The sequence below is a fragment of the Oxyura jamaicensis genome, chromosome 13, assembly GCF_011077185.1.
Source record: "Oxyura jamaicensis isolate SHBP4307 breed ruddy duck chromosome 13, BPBGC_Ojam_1.0, whole genome shotgun sequence".
In the NCBI taxonomy this organism is placed as follows: Eukaryota; Metazoa; Chordata; class Aves; order Anseriformes; family Anatidae; genus Oxyura; species Oxyura jamaicensis.
The window spans coordinates 5,941,208-5,947,211 of NC_048905.1; positions in this window are offsets into that span (position 1 = coordinate 5,941,208).

The window sequence follows — 6,004 nt, forward strand, 5'->3', positions numbered from 1 at the left end:
TTACTGTCGCATGCTGGGGATGTACCAGCATCGTGGGGGTGGAGGTCCAGCTGAACTCTATGTGCATTTTACCTGGATTCCTTTGGGATAACATGGGGGTGACGTCTGTGGGGAAAAGCAAGAAGAGAGGGAAAATAGCAAGGTTTCTGTATAATGATAGAATTCATGTAGAGTAGGCTTACTTTAATCTCAAATGAGCACAGTCAGAGCATCAGAACACGTATGTATCTGTAAATACAGAATACATTGGCATAGTTCAGCATTCAGAAATCAGGATGCAGAAGGATTTGCTCCCGGGACAACACTCATCCCTTTCTCTTAGGCTTCAGCCCTCAGGACCTTCTAGCTCCCCCTGGCTCTATCCCCTGCTCTTACTCCAGGGAATGGAGTAAGTCAGCAATATTTTTGCAGAGGTGTTCCCCCATCTCTCAAGTCCCAAATCTTTCATTTTACTTTAAATATTGGTGAGAAATTAACCAATTAACATGCTCGTTACTCATTTCTGGTACAGCGCAATCTAGATACCTTAATCCATGCTTGTTGTGGGAAGTGAGGTACAAACGTACATTAAGAGCCCTGCAACAGTCATTGCAGCATCACACATTGTATTTGAGAGAGGAATGCAGTTCTGTGTCTTCCTGGTAAGCAAAAATTACATCATCACTTCTGCCAGGGAGCTTTGGATAAACCAAGATGCTCGTTTAAGGTTAGAGACCTGCAAACTCTTGCAAGGCTTGCATCGTGGTTTATAGTGCAGTATAATATTTGTGTGTGTCCTTATACTTTTACTGTTCAATCAGTGAGAAAAGAAAGAGGAAATAAGATTTGTTAGCAATAAAGCAGTATACAATAGCTATTAAAATGGGGTAATTACATAATTAGCACGGTAGTGGTAACTCGCCCAGCATGAACAACAGTAAAACAGGCCCCTGTTTCCCTTGGTCTGACTTGAGCCGGGACCCTAACAAAACCTCCAAAATGGTTATTTAGTTGAAACACACACGAAAAACTTAAAAGCCGTCGTAAAACTGAGAAGGGAGGCCCAAAAAACCACAGGGAAGCCAAACACTTTCAAAGAAACAATAGTAAATTAGGTGTTAAAGATATAAAAGCCTGTTCCCTAACAATTTAATTAGGTAGCATGTCTGTTACAGACATTATGCTGCTAGTTCTGGAGCCCACGGCAGGGCCTCACAGCTCTCAATTCACACTAGCCCCCAAGAGAGGAGTTTGTTATGAAGGACTGATGTTTTTGCTCTACAGAAAAGTGTGATGGTAATCAAGTGAAAATGGCAGGTAGCACAAGGAATTACTATTTTTCTTCCCCTTTGCAACTTTCCTTGACATATTTTTACAGTAATTAAAAGCCCAGTTTGAAGAATAGCCCTGTTTTTAATTAGCACCTGCTTCAGTTTCATCTGAGCTCATTCCCTCGAAGAAAGACCAAAACAACAGAACTGGCTGCGAACGGGCTTGAGTCGGACCGGCGGCAGAGAAGCCTGCCTGCAGCTCCTGTCCTGGGCGCAGGAGCACACAGCAGCCGCATGCGGGGCAGCTGCAAGCACTGCTTTTCCGAGCACTGCTTAGTTTTACGCCTCCTGCCACCACGGGGCATCTCTTCTGTGTGGAACTGAGCTTCTTCGTGCCCATCCGACCTCTGGTGGGCTTTGGGTGCCAAGAGGAAAGCCCTGGTGGCTCTGCCTGGGCTGTGAGTCTTTTAAGATCAAACCTGCAATGTGAAATGGGGCAAGGGTGCCTGTGGAGGCACTGTGTGTTAAGAGGCTGTCGTTAATTGAAGGGAGAGTTGAGGGGCCTCTCTGCTTCTCCAGGAGTCACGCCATCGCTAGCTACCAGGTTAATCCTCTCTGGAAAGGATGGCTTTCACTGCCCAAGCTATTTTTTCTCTTTGCAGCAAAGGTGGCTGCGGTCAGTGTCTGTAAGAAAGAAAAAAATATTGTGGGATGACCGCCTGACCTCAGAGGTAGGGCGCAGAGCTGTACTGAGCAGGGGCATTTCCAGGGTTAAGGTTTCCATCGGCGTGTCGCTTGGCAGTTTGTCCTTCCATCACACCCCACTGATATGTATAGCCAGGAGCTGGGAGTCCATCTTGAGCAGAGAGGTCGCTTTCTTGGTGGAATTTTGTTCTGCAAGAATGACGGCTCATCCCTGCTGGAGACAAAGCAAGTGGAGAGGTCCCGATATAATCTCTCTGTCGGTCTGCAGTCTCTGCCTGGTTTTACAGCACCTAATGGTCACTGTGCTGTGCAGAGCCACATTACTCTGCAAGTCACACAACGCTGCCCTGAATCGAAGCTGCCATGCAGGGTTGCCCCCACCTAGCAGATCCCAGCCCAGCGGCAAACACTCACCCTTGAAACAAAATCAAGCCCACTGGGGAACCAGCCCTGCTCCCTCCAGCAGTGTGGATCCTCTGAGACGTTTGTCCAAGCCTTAAGATGCAGGAGCATGCAGGTCCACTCCAGCATCGCCAGCTGGAGCAGGAACCAGAGCTTTTCACTTCCAGCGATGCACAGAGATGTGTCCAAAGTTTCCTCCCCAAGCCACCGAGATTCCACTTCTCCTCCCAAAGTAGCTGGCAGCAGCTCCTCTCCCCAGGGTGTGCAGGCTCCTGCATTTCCATGCTTGTGTGCATTGTTTGCGAAGGGCTTTGGAGTGAAATCTTTCTCACAAGGCATTTTTTTTTTTTTTTTATTAGCGCTTCATTGTTTTTTTCAGGGCTGGAAACATAAGCTCAGCCATCCCGATGCTATTTTGGACCTCACACCTCTACTTGACCTAAGAGAACTAAGGACAGCTGCAAAAATACAAACAAACAAATAACTTCGAGCACTGGATATGCTTTAACCGCTAATGAGCTAAGCCTAACAACCCCCCTAGGAGGCACATGCTAATTTATATGTTTTCATTAAGTCCAGCCTGCAGCCTCCCGAGCTGTCCATGCAGGCAGGATGGGCCCTGGCTGAGCTGGGGGACAGAGGTGGCACCATGGCTTTGGTGAGATTTCGCTGGTGAGCATGGTGCCATCAGGGCTTTTTTCTGGCATTGAACTTTTCCTGCTCCTGTGGGAGAACAAGGGCAGTGAAATGAGACATCCTAGTCACCATGCATGCAGATGCAGGGAGTGAGGCTGCAAAGGGCTGAAATAATTCACGAAATATTGACTAGCAGCAAGAGGAGGGCATGGATCTTCCTCAGTCCGCCCCAGCTTCGCCCCAGGGTTTCCACCACCCATCTCTTTGCAGGACTGCTGGCTAGGGGCTCCTTTTGCCAGACCTGTACCCCCTGCCCGTCCCACTGCACCCCTGTCCATCCCACCGCACCATCTGCGCTCAGATTCCCTACCCCCGGGCACTGAAACAGGAGGAAAAGAATGTGCTCGGGGACTGGACAACGTGATTCCCCGCTCTCGCTTTTCGGTGTTACTCGATGTCAGGCAGTTCTGGCATAAACAGCCCGTTCTCCCCTCGCAGCTCTGTTTTCCAGCTCGTTCCCGTGAAGCTGCAGCTTTTTGTGACTTCACTCCAGATCTGTTGCCCTGGGAGCAGGGAAGTGCCGCCACTCCCTGCCGGGGGCCGGGAGGGAGGGGGCCGGGAGCAACCGGCGCTATCACCTTGTGGTGGAGCCACGGCCCCTGGGGGGAGAGACGGGGCCTGAGGCCTGCCCATGCTGCGGGCAGGGGCTGCAGGAGCTGTAGGAAGCCCTGAGTATTAGCAGCACCACTAACCAGCCACAGAGCAAAGCTCTGGATGAGGCCACCCCTCCTCTGGAAGGACTTGAGGCTGAGGCTGTGCTCTGGGCCTCACGTGAGGAGCAGGGGAGCAGCCAGGCCATGCAGCAGGCTGCCTCCCACCCCGATCTGGCCTCTTGTTGTCACCACAGGGTGCTGGGCCCGTGGGAGCTCCTTCATCCCTGTGCACACACAGGGTGTTTTGGCCTGCTGAGGCCATGCTGATGACCAGAGCTTCCCCAGCTCCTTGCCCTGCCTGCAGCAGGACAGGGGACACCTCTGGGTGTTGGTGCTGGAGCGATGCACAGCAGAGCAGAGCCCACGGGCTTCAAGCGTCTCCTTGGTCAGAGAAGCGAAATGTGTAAAAATAGCAGCTTACTGTTGAGGAAAACTGCTTCCTGTCTGGGCCTTATTTCATCACCCAAGGCCAGAGCCATGCAGCTGTGAAACCACAGCCTGGATGCGGCTCTCTGCTCCCTGCCGCTGCATGGCCAATGTGCTGCTGGCTGCAGCACCTCGGGGTGACCGCGGGGCCTCAAGGCTCTGTTCGAGGGTAGCCGGCCTCAAATACTTAGGGCTCCACAACAGTCACATTTGAAATACATGGTTATTATTTATTTTCTTGCACTGAAATTACCCTAAGAGTCTTCCTCGCTCTGCTAGGAAGTCCCCACCCTGTTTTACTTATGATCTAACCTTGTCGTTCGTAACCTTTTGGCTGGGGGTGGGCATCTGTGGGCTGAGTAACTCAGTACCCCACTCTTGTGATGGGACGTGGTCATTCTGTTTCCATGCTGGATTTGTCTCCAGCTGGATGACAAGTGAGAGAGGACCCTCAGGAAAGTGGACCAAAAAGCAGCTCTCAGACTGGATAAATTCTTAAGTCTGATCCCAAGGCTGTAGCTGAGGTACAGCTGACTGAGTGGGCACAGCAGCAAAGGCTGATGGAAGCGGGACAATTTGGTCCAGATAAGCCGGGAATTACCTGATGTTGTAGGTTCTTTTACCAATGATCAACAAGGTTCTTCAGCTCCTGGGACCACAACACTACCCTTGGTTTGCATTGCAGAGGTGAAATCATTCTATGGGTGAGCTTAGAAACAACTCTATTCTCTAAAACAACTCCAAAGATGTATTTTATTTTATTGTTATTTTTTTCGAAGACAAACACTCCGAGTACTATTGGGCTTCTGAGTCCAACAGAGACTCCTGAGAAGCATGAAACCTGCAAAGAAAGCAAAGAGGAAAATAGTGGGTGATTTGACAACATGGTTTTGGATCAGATCTCATCCTGGCAACCTCTGTCCTTCTGCAGATGACTTTCACTCAGTGTTGTACCAACCTACATAGCCAACTACCCTCATCCTCACTATGTTCTCAGGTGATCACCAAATAAACAGGAGGGAGCTGCATCATGTGAAACCAGTAAACACTAGCAAATGCAGGTGAGTAAGTCCCAGCAGTCCAGAAGGTAGCTTCAGAAAGGAAGGAGCATCCCCATCCCCAGGAGCATGTCTCTGAAGGCACTGCAGACAGAAGAGGAGAGGCTGTCTGGAGCTCACTCAGCAGCACCGCGGTGCATGCAGGGCAGTCTCGCGTTTCACCAGCACTCGTAATGTGACTCACCCCAGGAAGGGATCCCTCTGCTTGTGGTGGGACCTGGCATGGGCTCTAGCTCCTCAACCAAAGCCTGTGGGGTGGGGTGGCCGCGTGTCTGTCATCATGTGGCATTATTACTGCAGTGGCCTGAATTTTGGAGCTTCACATTCTCTTGGTTTTGGTCAAGGTATATTCAGAATTTTTTGTGCCCATCTTAGCAGTAAACTAACTATGTGAATTTGTTCCACTACAATTCCTCTTCCCAGAAGAGCAGTAGATAAATATTTCAAGCTGCATCTGATTTGATTTAAGATCTTATTTCTGTTGCTGAGATACATTTTCCTTGTGAGGAGGGCAGTCTGCATCAAAGCCATGATGATTCACGGAGTTTTGCAAAGGGACAGTTTGCCAGTTGTGTTCTCCCAGACTGTTGCTAGGCATGTGAATCAGATCTACCTTATACATTCCCATAGAGCCAAGGATTTCAGCTGGAGCTGTGGCTGGGTGAGGACTGAGTGGTAATGAGAGCTGGTTAGGAGGTGGAATTTCCACTCCAGGAGAAGCCCTGACACTCCCCATCTCTTTTTGTTATGAATTGAGATGAAAAAGTGAAATTTGGAAATTTCTCATGAAATGTGTATTTAGAAACTACTCGGG